Source organism: Triticum aestivum, chromosome 2D (genome assembly GCF_018294505.1).
Source record: "Triticum aestivum cultivar Chinese Spring chromosome 2D, IWGSC CS RefSeq v2.1, whole genome shotgun sequence".
Taxonomy (NCBI): domain Eukaryota; kingdom Viridiplantae; phylum Streptophyta; class Magnoliopsida; order Poales; family Poaceae; genus Triticum; species Triticum aestivum.
In genome coordinates, this window is record NC_057799.1 from 429,617,385 (window position 1) to 429,634,909 (window position 17,525).

The window sequence follows — 17,525 nt, forward strand, 5'->3', positions numbered from 1 at the left end:
TCCTTAGATGTCTTGGTCATGTGGGGGTGCCAGATCTGAAGTTTGATGGCGTGTCCGGGGTGTTGCCCCGGTCTGATTCGTTCAACGGTAATGGTTTCGCCTTTGGCGAGCCACCTTGAAGATTCGCAAAGTTGCTTATCAGCGATGGAGCCGCGTGGAGCTCGGGTGTGGTGGTGATCCATCACTTCTTTCTTTGGTGGTTGTTGCGGTGGTGCCAGAGGCAAGTGAGGTGTCAAGTTCAGAGGTTTCCTCAGTCTTGTTTGTAATTTTATTTCTTGGTTGATGTTCCTTTGTGCAAAAGTTAGCGTTTTACATTGTATTTAGTCTTGTCAGATCGGTGTGCACATGACTTGTACTATGATCCGTATAATATAAATGAGATATGTATTACTCCCTCCGTCCCATAATGTAAGACGTTTTGACTCTAGTATAGTGTCAAAAAAACGTCTTACATTATGGGACGGAGGGAGTATCATTAAAAAAACTCTTGCACTGAAAAAAATAGAATAGGAACTCTCGGATGGAGGCCCGAAATTATTCATTGCAATGCAGTATCACCGCAAAACAGAAGAACGTGACAGGTCGATCAGCCTCAGCGACCCACGACCTAGCACGCCGGCAACGGGGTCCCGCACAGGCACTTGTTGTGCTCGTAGGCCTCCGGCTTGAACCGACCCATGTTCCCGCCGGTGGGTATCTCCCCGCAGAGCTGGTTGTAGCTGAGGTCGAGCGTGGTCAACTTCTTCAACTGCGCCAGCGACGCCGGCACGCCGCCGTAGATCCGGTCGCGGCTCATGTTGAGGAACAGCAGGTTCTCTGGCATCACCACGCCGGTCAGGTTGAACCGCAGCCTGTTCCCGGACAGGTCGACGTCGTATACCCTGTTCCGCCGGCCGAACAGGAACGCCGCGTCCCCAGTGAGCATGTTGTTGGCCACCCGGAAGTTCATGAAGTACCTCTCGCGCGCGTACGTCCGGGGGATCGGCCCCGTCAGCCGGTTGTTTGTCAGCGTCAGGCCGAGCGGCCTGTCGGGCGCGCCGTTGCTCACCAGCCGCGGCGGGATCCGGCCGACCAGGCGGTTGTTCGAGGCGTCGAAGTAGGTCAGGTAAGGCAGGTCCTGGAGCGACCTGGGGATTCTTCCGGTCAGCTTGTTGCTGAAGAAGCTGACGGAGGTGAGGTTCGTGCGGGAGAGCGACGCCGGCAGGGAGCCCGAGACGGAGGTGCGCATGATGTTGAAGATGGAGAGGTGCGAGAGTTTGCCGAACGTGTCCGGGATGGGGCCATGGAGGCCCGGGATGCTGTGGATGCTGATGGTGTGGAGCTGGTCGAGGTCGCCGATGGCCGGTGGGATCGTGGAGGTGATGTTGACGTTCTGGAGGAAGATGGCGACGACGCGGCGGTCCTGGTTGCAGTGGGCGTACGGCCAGTTGCACTGGTCGGTGCCGGGCAGCAAGGACACCAGCGCGGCCTGGTCGCCGAACTGCTCCTTGATCTTGAGGAGCGTCCGGAAGTCTGGGTTGTCGCCGGGCTGCTGAGAGAATGACGCGGTGAGCTGGAGAGAGTAGGAGGAGAAGTGCAACGTGGTTGGTCATGTTGATCGATCGAACTGGTACGAGTGAGTAACAGAGAATGCTGCTCAGCTATTTGTAGGCAGTTCAAATCAGCTGGATAATCTCGCCGGAAATTAGTCAACTGAATTGATGTGATCATGAAGGCAGCCAAAGCGTGGTCAAAGTTTTTGTGAGTGGCTTGGTGCACTTGCAAGGGAGAGGAACGTGCGGTTTCTTGCCAAGCACTTGATAGACATTGAACGGTACTTATTCTCTGAGTCTATCTACATCGACTAAAATTCATTCCTATGAAATTCCTGCGAAATTCCTTTATTCCAAACAGGCCTCTCACATACGAAGGGGTATGTTTTAATCTCCACCAATGTTTCAACTAAAACGGGTACTGAAGTAAACCTCAAATACAATGCATCCATAATTTCTCGCTGGTTTCTAGTTGATTTCTGAAATCATCTCTTGAGGAACCTTTTGAACCAGCCGGCGGAGCGCTTGGGGTACCGCTTCCGACCATGGTTATAATCCACAAAGTGTAACCCGAAGCGCACCGTGTACCCGCTCGCCCACTCGAAGTTGTCTAACAGCGACCACGCGAAGTACCCCTTCACGTTCGCCCCGTCCCTGCAGTAAAATCAGCACAATGAACTCTCAGTTGATGTCTTGACATAGTTGGATTATAAAAGTCAAAGTGCTAGCTTTGACCTGATCGTACTCAGCAGGGCATCAAGGTGCATGTGGTGGTACTCTATCCTGGCATCGTCCTTGAGGGCTTCCTCGAGTGGTAGGCTCTTGTTGTTGGCTTCATCGACACCTAAAATATAGAGAGAAGAAAAATAATTTTTCTGATAAGTTTGAACCTGGTTGCTCACCATTTCCAGGGGAGGAAAATGTACTTGCCGTTTTCAGTGATGTAGACGATCGGATTGCGGTACTTCTCCTTGAGATAAAGTAGAAGATCACGGAACCCTTTAGGGTAGACATAGAGCCAAGGTGAAGCAGCCTAAATGCACATCATTTACTCGGTCAACTAAACCACCAGACAAGAGGAGGGGGGGGGGGGGGGGGGGGGGGCAAGTTACCTGAGGACCTATGGGGACACCATTTCGAACACCTGGCATAATTGGGCAATGTTAGCATGTTTTTCTAAAACCGGAACATTTCCTTAACATTGTTAGGCTGGCAAACGAGAACACTGACCGGTAAGATTTGCTTGAGCATCGGTAGAGTAGCTGTTCCTCAGGCCATTTGATAGAGGAAGGCTACCCGCGTAGTTTGTAGTATAGTAGTTGATTCCAATGAAGTCGAATGAATCCTTCACCAATTCAGACTGTTTTTTGGTGAACTGCGGCAGACGGTTTCCTACTAATTCTTTCATACTCTCGGGGTAGTCTCCTCTGGCGAGCGGGTCCAAAAACCTACAGGGTTTTTATTCTTGGCGAGATCAATCTGTATTCTTTTCTAGACTTCTAAAATGAAATTATGCAGGAATCACACGTAGAGAGTTTACCATCCAAGCATGAATTCGATGGCGCGTCTCGTCGCGACGACGCTTGATTTTGAACGGGACAAGGGAGTGAACCAGTTTGACACCAAACTTATTCCGATCTTCCCCTTCTGCTCGGCCTGCATTTCATTGATGTGCAACATATCAATCACGTTCATGGATGAACTGCAACTACATGATATATATAATGAAGGGCTGGGTCAGTCACCTTATATTTCTGTTTATACAATCTAGCTGCTGCTGCATGAGCGAGTATCTGATGGTGGGCTGCAGTGTACGGCTCCCTTCCTGAATCTCCGGCGCTGCAGTTTGCCTTCTCCCAAGGCGAACACCGGCCCGGCGCAAATACACCCCTTTCATAACCCGTGACGCAGAAGGACCAGGGCTCGTTGAACGTGATCCAGTGCTTCACCCGATCTCCGAATTCTCTGAAGCAGACTTCAGCATAATCTTTGTAGTCATTTCTGCACCGGTGTCAGTTGGTTATTTTGCAAGTTAACGTATACATGTTTTTAGAAGATAAATAGTGGTTGACTTACATGATATTAGGGCTAAGAAATCCTCCATATTTGTCTTCCAATCCCTGTGGAGAGTCCCAGTGAAAAAGGGTCACAAATGGCTGCACCCCTGCAGGTATATAAAGATAGCAAATCTTAAGAATTGTATGATGAAATAAAGGACCTGATGTTCGATGCAGTTTGGTACATTGGATATAATAAACACAATTAAATACTGACAGTTAGACGACCTACCTTTGGACAGCAGCTCATCGATCAAGTTGTTGTAATACTTGATGCCTTCTCGGTTGACTCCACCTTTGAGAGTTCCATCTATCATGCATTAAGACATTATATGATCGATGTGAACATAATATATAAATTAGGAAATGGCAAGATAGTGCAAAATGTTCTAGTTGAGAGAACAAAAATGATAGTAGAAGTATTGAGTCTGACAATATCATACCTGGAAGAATTCTTGTCCATGAGATGGAAAACCTGTATGCGTCCATTCCCATATCCTTCATGAGGCGCACATCTTCCTACGTTTTTGGCAAATTAGGATCAGTACTACCTAGTTTCTTCTTGTTGGATTGGAACTGATATTCAAAGATCTTGTCACAGTATGATCTTAATCAACAACTTTAGCACATGATTTATGAAAAATCTTAAAGATCTAATTAAAAAGCAGGACATATAAACTATCCCTACCTTGTAAAGATGGTAGGAGTCCACTGCCACATCCCCATTGCTTCTATCGGCGATTTTATCTGCCAAAGTTATTTACCTTTATGAGAAAAAGGCTACTCTGAACTTCTGTTTGAAATGAAAATTACTTTGCTGGTTATCACACCATTGGTCAATAGAATGGCCTAGTTGTCAACAGAACTAAAAATTTGGACATAGAAATTTGGTAAGACTTTATGAACATTTCATGCTGTGAAATAGAAAAAACAATAATTTCTGTTGCTCTCACTCCCTAAAAAGGTCTTTGATAATGTTCCTGAGTGCTGAACATTTTTCTATAAAAAGATACATACGCTGCGTGTAGAAGATGTATATACATGCCTGGGTGCTGGTGAGTGAAGTTGTCCCAGATGCTTGGTCCCCTGCCCCCCTCCATTGCACCACCCTCATACTGCATGCATGTGAATGTCCAGCAAATTTGTAATAAGACGATGTCAGAACCAAAATTTTCATAATGTAGATATCCTCAAATAATTGTAAGAGGAGACCAGATCCAGAACCGAAGATTTCATATTGTAGAGAGACAATTGGCCAATCACTGCTGGGTCCAGATCAAGGATCAACTCATATATGCTGAACTTGAGTATAATTAGTTTTGTCCAACTTGTTACTAATTCCGGACCATTTTTTCCTGCTCCGTCCATGCATTTCCTAGAACATACCCTGTTTTAACTTTTGATCGTATTCCTAAGAGAGTCCAGCCACGCAGCATCAGCTTATGCTACAGTTTTCATACAAAGAATGTGTGCTGAACTAAGAAAGAAAACCAACGACCTACGCTATGCATGGATCAATGAAGTACTCCCTCCGTTCGGAATTACTTCTCTCGAAAATGGACGTCTAGATACATCCATTTTCGCGACAAGTAATTCCGAACGGAGGGAGTAACAGCGAGTGGAAACCTGATAGGACGAGGTGGCCGTCCCAAAGAGGAAGCCCTTGGGGAAGCTCCTCCGGCTTATCGGCCGCCGACCATGGGCGCCGCCGTAGGCGCTGGTAGCGACAACCAGAAGGAGAAGCGGGAGGACAGCCGGCACCAGTGCTCTTGCAGCCATGTGGAGTGATGGCAGGGGCTATGTTGCAGCGTCAGGGCCTCCCTTGGCACCACCTATATAGGCCTGCGTCTGTGTGCATATTTAGCAGAAAAATAATCTGGGCCAATAATTTCTACTTCTGAGATGAGATGGCACATGGCAGGGAACCATGTGTAGTGTTTTTTATGTGCTAGAGACCAAGAACACATGCTCGCATGTGTTGATTTTTGGAACTGCTGTCTCTGTGTTTGATCAGAGTGATAGGGACGACACAAGCTCCGTCTGTGTTGAATTGCTCGCATGAAGGAAGAGAACTGGTGTATAATAGTGTTGCTGCGGATCGGTAGCTGTGCTGCTCGTGAACCATGCGCGCTCTGACTGACTAGCTGCAGCCGGATCGTCAGCACGCGGCTAGCTGCCGCATCAGCCAATACACACGGACACGGGCACGTACGTCTGCCCTGAGATTAGATTGGTAGGGTGCACATTTCTCGTGCCTGTATTAGTACAATGCTTAATCAGAGGGCTGGGTCAGGAATGGCTACACCTGAGTCGATTGAATTTCGAATTTGAGTCGGTCGATCGTTTGTGGCCGTTGGATGCAGATCAAACGGGTGGCAGCCTTTCTTCTTCCTCCAGCTTCTTCTTCCCAGGCCACCGGCCAAACCGCCTGCGACCACTACCCGCGACCGGCGGCGCTCCCGTGCAGCCTCGCCGCCCCGCCCTGCCGGGAACCGCTCCCCACCACCGGTCTTACCGCCGCCCTCGGCCATCACTCCCGCGTCTGTTTTTTCTCTCCGGTGAAGCCCCACCACCGTCCTCACCCTAAGCTCTAAGATAGATATGGGGTTGCCCTCCGACGAGCCCCTTTCTTCTCTTTCCTTCTCTCCGGCTCACTCCGGCGAACTCTCAAAATTGATTGACCCAAATTTAAATTCAATCGACTGACATTTAGCTAATTTGGACTGGGTCATGGCATAGCGACTCATAGGAGTCACCCGTGCGCGTCCTTTGGATAGCAAGTGAAAGCCCCTCCATACAATTTTTTTAATCATGCATTTTTTAAACTCTGTATTTAAAAACATTATAATTCCTTTGATATATGATGGACTTTTTTAAATACAGAGTTTTAAAAAAATGCATGATTAAAAAAATTTAAACACCTGATGAACATTTTCTAAATTTATGAGAACATTATTTAAAAATGTACCAAATCTGATAGTATAACATTTCGGAAATTAAAAATTAAAAAATATTATTTGTTAGAATAATCTTGTTTTTACCTAAATATCTAACAAATCTGTTCGGTGAAAAAAATATTTGTTAAAACATAATTTTATTTTTCTTAAAAAATAGGAAATAAAAATGAAATCAAAAGTTAGAAAACAAAATATGAAAGAGAATGAGCACGCGTGCTATGTTGAATGTTTATGTCGGTCGCATTTTTCCGAGGCGAGAGTTTCTGACGCATTGCTACACAAGCTCTCACGTGGTAGAGCCATCAGCTGGAGGCCAGGCCGTGCGAATACTATTTATCGCCGATCGAATGAAAAAGGGAACAGGAAATTGGGGGAAGCGGGTATGGAGAGAGCTCGCGGCGCTAGCCAATGCGCCCGTGTTTTTCCACACGATAAGTTGTTGGCGTGTTTTCTACTTGAGGTGAACGAAGCCGGGGTTTTCCATTGTTTTTCATGGGTTTTCTTATTTTTTCTTTTTTTAAGGGTTTTCTTCGTTTTTATTTGGTTTCTTTTTTTTCTTCATTTTTTGTTTGGTTTTATTTTTTCTTCTCCATTTTTTGTTTTGTTTTCTTCTTCTTTCCCATTCTTTTTCATATGTTTGTTTTCGTTTCCACTCTACATTTTTGTATATGTCAAAATATTTATTTATTAAGTGATCCACATTTTTTGTACACACGTTTAACATTGTCCGAACTTTTTTCAACATTTTTAAAATACTTGTTCAACATTTTTAATACTTATTCCACACTTTCAAATACTTGTTCAACATTTTTCATATACTCATTGAACATTTTTAATTATTATTCAATATTTTCAAAATACTTGTTCCACATTTTTCAAATACTTGGTTCAAAAAAATTTAATACTTATTTCAACATTTTTAAATAGTTGTTCAACATTTTAAAATACTAGTTCAACATCTTTCATATATTCATTCAACATTTTTAATAATTATTCAACATTTATAAAATGACATTTTTAATACTTATTTAACATTTCCAAATATCTGTTCAACATTTTTCAAATTCTTATTCAATTAAAAAAACTTATTTGAAAATTTTCAGATGCTTGTTCAACATTGTTTTTCAAATTCTTATTTAAACTAAGCGTGAGTATAGAATAGTTCATTCTATATCCTAAGTAATGCTCTATACAAAATATAGTAATGTAGCATACAAAATATAGTAATTTTTTGACAATGTACTAAATTTAAAAGTTGGCGTGTTTTACTAGATTATGTACATAGCGTTAATGGTGGAGTAGAATAAACTATTCTACACTCACACTTAGAATAGCATTACCCTATATTTTTAAAGTATAAAAAAGTACAAAAATAAAGTAAAAAAGAAAAACAAAAAAACAAAAATAAAGAAAAGTACAAAAATAATTTTAAAGTAGAATATCTTTCAAATTACTACACTAGTAACGTACCATGACATGGCAGTTAACATTCGTCCTTGTCAGGCGGGTCACGGATGGCATCCCAATGTAGGCATCACGTGGCGAAAGTATGTACTAGAGGTTGTCTGATTCCTCCTCGCTCAGCCTGATTCTTTGGGCATAGAGGACTTCATCAAGTGGGTCATCATCATCTTCCTCCGTGTTGAGGTAGATAACAGCCAACCTTGTACTTTGTCCTCTGAAAGAGAAGCTGGTCAATTCACCCCAGTGAGATGCATATGTGCGATGAAACGATCTCATTCATCTCCTCCAATCTGGGATATCTTTGGTCCCTTCTCGACCTCCATAATGTAGGCCCCCCAAGAACGCCAAAGATCACATTGCATGCGACGATCCGTGTAAGAAAAAACAAAAAACACATACAATGCATTAGTGAAAATAGCAACAGAAACAAATATGAATTAACTGTTAGAAGGTTCATATAATTTATTATCGTTGCACGAACAAAACTCGGCTGGAAGTAGATGCCGAACCGCGTGCCAGTTGCAAGGCTAGTTTCGCACCTTGACTTGCACACTCGACATGGTGATAGTTGCACCATTCTACACAAAACATATTAAAAAAGTAAGTATAATCGGATTCTAGACTACTAAATCAACACTAAGTATAATCGGTTTCTACACTAGTAAATCAATTTCAACTAAATATAATCGGATATTACAGTGCTAAATATAATTCTATACTAGTAATTGTATACACAAATAAACAAAATCCATAGAGGGAGACACAAATAAAATGAACTCTACACCACCAATCTAATTTATAGGAGTTCATCTCATTTATTTCAAACATTCCAAACTACACTACCAAATTAAGTTGAACTTGAATCATTAATATTCTCTCAAAAAATTCTACTCAAAATACACTATTAAAATCGGATTCTGCACAATCCTAATCAGATTACCACTAAATTTTTTACACAAAGCAATTCATGGAACTAACTTTGGATTCTACATCACTACAAATGTTGATTCAACACTACTTAAATTCTACACGAATCAACTTATATATGCAGGAATCCCATGGATTCCGTGTGGCATCCGCTGACGAAGGAGGTTCGAGTGGAGAGGAAGGAGATGGGATGGGAGGGGAAGGATAGGATGGAACCTTGCTATCGGCGGTGCGGCGAGGGACGGCGACAGGCGGCGAAGCGTGGCGAGGTCCGGAGGTGGTAGCGGTGACTAGTTGAGGGGGAGTGTGTGTGGGTCAAATGAGGGCGTCAACTAGCTAGGTCTTTTACTAAGGTGGGCAGTTAACTCAGGTAGGCTAGTGCTGGCGTGGACCTAAAACGCAAGGCAATAGCTAATAATAGCCCAAATAAAAAAAGACTAAGATTAATAAAAGACTAATTATTATAACTGATAGTAAAGAAATAAAAGACCCAAAATGATTAAAAAAATGCTACTAATAATAAAGACAAAAATATAATATAAAAATATTCATTATTTTTTGACTAGTATAATCATTAAATACTTAAAATACTTGATAAAATAAAAATAATGTTTCTGGGGAAACATAAGTTAGCACGCCAACACTAGTTAATACCTACGGCGCGCATAGAAATCCGACGCCAGCACTATCTTCCATACAGTGAGTATAGATGGGCCAACAGAGTTGTGACATGTTAAAAAAAGCAACGTCGGCCCTAACCATGTAAAGCTGACGTGCGATTTAGGCCGACACCAACACTATTTGAAAAAAATAGTGATGGCGTTGATAGAAAATGACACGCCACCAACGAAAAATGTGGCTAGTTGTTTTTCCACTAGTATATAGGTGTAGGGGAGAGAGGAGGGGTGGTGGACTCCCCACCCCTTGCACCTGCAGTAGGGGGAGGTGGAGTTAGACTACACCTCCCAATTAGGCATCTGATGTCTACTACACAATCTTTTTTTTGTAGACGTTGTTGGGCCTCCAAGTGCAGAGGTTTGTAGGACAGTAGTAAATTTCCCTCAAGTGGATGACCTCAGATTTATCAATCCGTGGGAGCTGTAGGATGAAGATGGTCTCTCTCAAACAACTCTGCAACCAAATAACAAAGAGTCTCTTGTGTCCCCAACACACCCAATACAATGGTAAATTGTATAGGTGCACTAGTTCGGTGAAGAGATGGTGATACAAGTGCAATATGGATGATAGATATGAGTATTTGTAATCTAAAAATATAAAAACAGCAAGGTAGCAAGCTATAAAAGAGAGCGTAAACGGTATTGCAATGTTAGGAAACAAGACCTAGGGTTCATACCATCACTAGTGCAAATTCTCTCCACAATAATAACATAATTGAATCATATAACTATCCCTCAACATGCAACAAGAGTCACTCCAAAGTCACTAATAGCGGAGAACAAATGAAGAGATTATTGTAGGGTACGAAACCACCTCAAAGTTATCCTTTCTGATCGATCTATTCAAGAGTCCGTAGTAAAATAACACGAAGCTATTCTTTCCGTTCGATCTATCATAGAGTTTGTACTAGAATAACACCTTAAGATACAAATCAACCAAAACCCTAATGTCACCTAGATACTCCAATGTCACCTCAAATATCCGTGGGTATGATTATATGATATGCATCACACAATCTCAGATTCATCTATTCAACCAACACAAAGAACTTCAAAGAGTGCCCCAAAGTTTCTACCAGATAGTCAAGACGAAAACACGTGCCAACCCCTATGCATAAGTTCACAATGTTACGGAACCCGCAAGTTGATCACCAAAACATACATCAAGTGGATCACGTGAATATCCCATTGTCACCACAGATAAGCACATGCAAGACATACATCAAGTGTTCTCAAATCCTTAAAGACTCAATGAAAATGAAGTAGTTAATGGGAGGGATACCGTTATCCTTTTTCTTGTATGTGTTCCTAAGAGAAGTAATTTGTCCTCATGTTTCGAGGTCTCAAGAAAAGGGCGTGGAAACAGATAGAAACTCTTGAATGGAAATTGGAAAGAAATGTAGCCCCGGTTCCTTCGGAAATGGTAAGATCTTTGGCGCAAGAAGAAGGGGCGACCCATATCATCTTGACTTGGTTCTGCTTCCCCTCTTTTTTTAAGAATGCCGAGTCGGGTTCTTCTCAATATCCCATTGTCACCACAGATAAGCACATGCAAGACATACATCAAGTGTTCTCAAATCCTTAAAGACTCAATCCGATAAGATAACTTCAAAGGGAAAACTCAATCCATTACAAGAGAGTAGAGGGGGAGAAACATCATAAAATCCAACTATAATAGCAAAGCTCGCGATACATCAAGATCGTGCCGAATCAAGAACACGAGAGAGAGAGAGAGAGAGAGAGAGAGAGAGAGAGAGAGACCAAACACATAGCTACTGGTACATACCCTCAGCCCCGAGGGTGAACTACTCCCTCCTCGTCATGGAGAGCGCCGGGATGATGAAGATGGCCACCGGTGAGGGATCCCCCCTCCGGCAGGGTGCCGGAACAGGGCCCCGATTGGTTTTTCGTGGCTACAGAGGCTTGTGGAGGCGGAACTCCCGATCTAGGTTATGTTATGGAGGTTTCTGTATTTATAGGAATTTTTGGCGTAGGTCTCACGTCAGGGGGGTCTCCGAGTCGTCCACGAGATAGGGGGGCGCGCCCAGGGGGTAGGGCGCGCCCCCCACCCTCGTGGACGGCCCGGGACTCTTCTGGCCCAACTCTTTTACTCCTGGGGCTTCTTTTGGTCCATAAAAAAAGTCAAAAATTGGCACGTCAATTGGACTCCGTTTGGTATTCCTTTTCTGTAAAACTCAAAAACAAGGAAAAAACAGAAACTGGCACTGGGCTCTAGTTTAATAGGTTAGTCGCAAAAATCATATAAAATAGCATATAAATGCATATAAAACATCCTAGATGGATAATATAATAGCATGGAACAGTCAAAATTTATAGATACGTTGGAGACGTATCAAGCATCCCCAAGCTTAATTCCTGCTCATTCTCGAGTAGGTAAATGATAAAAACAGAATTTTTGATGTGGAATGCTACCTAACATAATCTTTAATGTAATTTTCTTTATTGTGGCATGAATGTTCAGATCCGAAAGATTCAAGATAAAAGTTTAATATTGACATAAAAATAATAATACTTCAAGCATACTAACTAAGCAATCATCTCTTCTCAAAATAACATGGCCAAAGAAAGTTCATCCCTACAAAATCATATAGTTTGGTCATGCTCCATTTTCGTCACACAAGAATGCTCTCATCATGCACAACCCCGATGACAAGCCAAGCAATTGTTTCATACTTTAGTAATCTCAAACTTTTTCAACTTTCACGCAATACATGAGCGTGAACCATGGATATAGCACTATGGGTGGAATAGAATATAACGATGGGGGTTGTGTGAAGAAGACAAAAAAGGAGAAAGTCTCACATTGACGCGGCTAATCAACGGGCTAGGGAGATGCCCATCAATTGATGGCAATGCGAGGAGTAGGGATGCACTAGAGCTATAAATGCATGAAAGCTCAACAAAAGAAACTCAGTGAGTGTGCATCCAACTTGCTTGCTCATGAAGACCTAGGGCATTTGAGGAAGCCCATTGTTGGAATATACAAGCCAAGTTCTATAATGAAAAATTCCCACTAGTATATGGAATTGACAAAATAAGAGACTCTCTATCATAAAGATCATGGTGCTAATTTGAAGCACAAGTGTGGAAAAGGATAGTAACATTGTCCCTTCTTTTTTTTCTTTTTTTCCTTTTTTGGGCCTTCCTTTTTTTATTTGGTCTTTCTTCTTTTTTTATTTTTTTATTTGGCCTTTATTTTTTTTGGCCTTTCTCTTTTTTTGGACAATGCTCTAATAATGCTGATCATCACACTTCTATTTATTTACAACTCAAGGATTACAACTCGATACTAGAACAAAATATGACTCTATATGAGTGCCTCCGGCGGTGTACCGGGATGGGCAATGAATCAAGAGTGACATGTATGAAAAATTATGCATGGTGGCCTTGCCACAAATACGATGTCAACTACATGATCATGCAAGGCAATATGACAATGATGAAGCGTGTCATAATAAATGAAATGGTGGAAAGTTGCACGGCAATATATCTCTGAATGGCTATGGAAATGCCATAATAGGTAGGTATGGTGCCTGTTTTGAGAAAGATATAAGGAGGTTTATGTGTGACAGAGCGTATCATATCATGGGGTTTGGATGCACCGGCGAAGTTTGCACCAACACTCAAGGTGAGAACGGGAAATGCATGGTACCGAAGAGGCTAGCAATGATGGAAGGGTGAGAGTTCGTATAATCCATGGACTCAACATTAGTCATAAAGAACTCACATAATTATTGCAAAAATCTACAAGTCATCAAAAACCAAGCACTACGTGCATGCTCCTAGGGGGATAGATTGGTAGGAAAATACAATCGCTCGTCCCCGGCCACCACTCATAAGGATGACAATCAAAGAACACCTCATGTTTCAAATTTGTTACACAACGGTTACCATACGTGCATGCTACGGGACTTGCAAACTTCAACACAAGTATTTCTCAAATTCACAATTACTCAACTAGCACAACTTTAATATCACCATCTTCATATCTCAAAACAATCATCAAGTATCAAACTTCTCATAGTATTCAATGCACTCTATATGAAAGTTTTTATTATACCCATATTGGATGCCTATCATATTAGGACTAATTTTATAGCCAAAGCAAATTACCATGCTGTTCTAAAAGACTCTCAAAATAATATAAGTGAAGCATGAGAGATCAATAATTTCTATAAAATAAAACCACCACCATACTCTAAAAATATGTAAGTGAAGCACTAGAGGAAACGACAAACTACTCCGAAAGATATAGGTGAAGATCAATGAGTAGTCGAATAATTATATAATTATGTGAAGACTCTCTAACATTTAAGAATTTCAGATCTTGGTATTTTATTCAAACAGCAAGCAAAACAAAAGAAAATAAAATGACACTCCAAGCAAAACACATATCATGTGGTGAATAAAAATATAGCTCCAAGTAAAGTTACCGATGAACGAAGACGAAAGAGGGGATGCCATCCGGGGCATCCCCAAGCTTAGGCTCTTGGTTGTCCTTGAATATTACCTTGGGGTGCCTTGGGAATCCCCAAGCTTAGGCTCTTTCCACTCCTTATTCCATAGTCCATCGAATCTTTACCCAAAACTTGAAAACTTCACAACACAAAACTCAACAGAAAACTCGTAAGCTCCGTTAGTATAAGAAAATAAATCACCACTTAGGTACTGTTGTGAACTCATTCTAAATTCATATTGGTGTAATATCTACTGTATTCCAACTTCTCTATGATTCAGACTCTCCGATACTACTCATAGATTCATCAAAATAAGCAAAAAACATATAGAAAACAGAATCTGTCAAAAACAGAACAGTCTGTAGTAATCTGTATCAAACGTATACTTATAGAACTCCAAAAATTCTGAAATAAACTGGTGGACCTGAGGAATTTTACTATTAATCATCTTCAAAAAGAATCAACCTAAAATCACTCTCCAGTAAAAAATGGCAGCTAAACTTGTGAGCGCAAAAGTTTCTGTTTTTTACAGCAAGATCCCCTAGACTTCACCCAAGTCTTCCCAAAGGTTCTACTTGGCACAAAAACTAATTAAAACATAAAAGCACATCGAACCAGAGGCTAGATGAATTATTTATTACTAAACAGGAGCAAAAATTAAAGAACAAAAATAAAATTGGGTTGCCTCCCAACAAGCGCTATCGATTAACGCCCCTAGCTAGGCATGAAGATTTCAATGATGCTCACATAAAAGATAAGAATCGAAACATAAAGAGAGCATCATGAAGAATATGACTAGCACATTTAAGTGTAACCCACTTCCTATGCATAGGGATTTTGCGAGCAAACAACTTATGGGAACAAAAATCAACTAGCATAGGAAGGCAAAACAAGCATAACTTTAAAAGTTTAAGCACATAGAGAGGAAACTTGATATTATTGCAATTCCTACAAGCATATGTTCCTCCCACATAATAATTTTCAGTAGCATCATGAATGAATTCAACAATATAACCATCACATAAAGCATTCTTTTCATGATCTACAAGCATAGAAAATTTACTACTCTCCACATAAGCAAATTTCTTCTCATGAATAGTAGTGGGAGCAAACTCAACAAAATAACTATCATGTGAAGCATAATCCAATTGAAAATTAAAATCATGATTACAATTTTCATGGTTATATTTATTCTTTATAGCATACGTGTCATCACAATAATCATCATAAATAGGAGGCATGCTTTCATGATAATAAATTTGTTCATCAAAACTTGGGGGACTAAACATATCATCTTCATCAAACATAGCATCCCCAAGCTTGTGGCTTTGCATATCATTAGCATCATGGGTATTCAAAGAATTCATACTAACAACATTGCAATCATGCTCATCATTCAAAGATTTAGTGCCAAACATTCTAATGCATTCTTCCTCTAGCAATTGAGCACAATTTTCCTTCCCATCATTTTCAAGAAAGACATTAAAAAGATGAAGCATATGAGGCAACCTTAACTCCATTTTTTTAGTTTTCTTTTATAAACTAAACTAGTGATAAAACAAGAAACTAAAAGATTCGATTGCAAGATCTAAAGATATACCTTCAAGCACTCACCTCCCCGGCAACGGTGCAAGAAATGAGCTAGATGTCTACTACACAACCTTCTTCTTGTAGATGTTGTTGGGCCTCCAAGTGCAGAGGTTTGTAGGACAGTAGCAAATTTCCCTCAAGTGGATGACCTAAGGTTTATCAATCCGTGGGAGGCGTAGGATGAAGATGGTCTCTCTCAAACAACCCTGCAACCAAATAACAAAGAGTCCCTTGTGTCCCCAACACACCCAATACAATGGTAAATTGTATAGGTGCACTAGCTCGGCGAAGAGATGGTGATACAAGGGCAATATGGATGATAGATATGAGTATTTGTAAACTGAAAATATAAAAACAGCAAGGTAGAAAGCGATAAAAGTGAGCGTAAACGGTGTTGCAATGCTAGGAAACAAGGCCTAGGGTTCATACTTTCACTAGTGCAAGTTCTCTCAACAATAATAACATAATTGGATCATATAATTATCCTTCAACATGCAACAAGAGTCACTCCAAAGTCACTAATAGCGGAGAACAAACGAAGAGATTATTGTAGGGTACGAAACCACCTCAAAGTTATCCTTTCTGATCGATCTATTCAAGAGTCCGTAGTAAAATAACACGAAGCTATTCTTTTCGTTCGATCTATCATAGAGTTCGTACTAGAATAACACCTTAAGACACAAATCAACCAAAACCCTAATGTCACCTAGATACTCCAATGTCACCTCAAGTATCCGTGGGTATGATCATACGATATGCATCACACAATCTCAGATTCATCTATTCAAACCAACACAAAGTACTTCAAAGAGTGCCCCAAAGTTTCTACAGGAGAGTCAAGACAAAAACGCGTGCCAACCCCTATGCATAAGTTCACAATGTTACGGAACCCGCAAGTTGATCACCAAAACATACATCAAGTGGATCACGTGATTATCCCATTGTCACCACAGATAAGCACATGCAAGACATACATCAAGTGTTCTAAAATCCTTAAAGACTCAATCCGATAAGATAACTGCAAAGGGAAAACTCAATCCATTACAAGAGAGTAGAGGGGGAGAAACATCATAAGATCCAACTATAATAGGAAAGCTCGCGATACATCAAGATCGTGCCGAATCAAGAACATGAGAGAGAGAGAGAGAGAGAGAGATCAAACACATAGCTACTGGTACATACCCTCAGCCCCGAGGGTGAACTACTCCCTCCTCGTCATGGAGAGCGCCAGGATGATGAAGATGTCCATCGGTGAGGGATCCCCCCCTCCGGCTGGGTGCCAGAACAGGGTCCCGATTGGTTTTTCGTGGCTACAGAGGCTTGCGGCGGCGGAACTCCCGATCTAGGTTATGTTCTGGAGGTTTCTGTATTTATAGGAATTTTTGGCTTAGGTCTCACGTCAGGGGGGTCTCCGAGTCGTCCACAAGATAGGGGGGCGCGCCCCCACCGTCGTGGACGGCCCGGGACTCTTCTAGCTCTACTCTTTTACCCCGGGGGCTTCTTTTGGTCCATCAAAAATTGTCAAAAATTGGCACGTCAATTGGACTCCGTTTGGTATTCCTTTTCTGTAGAACTCAAAAACAAGGAAAAAACAGAAACTGGCACTCGGCTCTAGGTTAATAGGTTAGTCGCAAAAATCATATAAAATAGCATATAAATGCATATAAAATATCCTAGATGAATAATATAATAGCATGGAACAATCAAAAATTATAGATACGTTGGAGGCCTATCAGCCTCCTCTTGGGGCGCCTCCACTAATGGGCCTTTGGGCACATTAACTCTCCACTAATAGGGCTTTGTGTGTTTTCTTTAGCCCAATAACTTTAAATAAATTCCTAGG

At 41.5% G+C, this 17,525-nt stretch overlaps 2 pseudogenes; both read right to left on the reverse strand.

Annotated features, from left to right (window-relative positions):
• Positions 1 to 579: 579 nt before the first annotated feature.
• LOC123053612 (polygalacturonase inhibitor 1-like) lies at positions 580 to 1,592 on the reverse strand (annotated as a pseudogene).
• A 261-nt stretch (positions 1,593 to 1,853) lies between these two features.
• On the reverse strand, positions 1,854 to 6,121 carry LOC123053611 (beta-glucosidase 12-like; annotated as a pseudogene).
• Between the last annotated feature and the right edge of the window lie 11,404 nt (positions 6,122 to 17,525).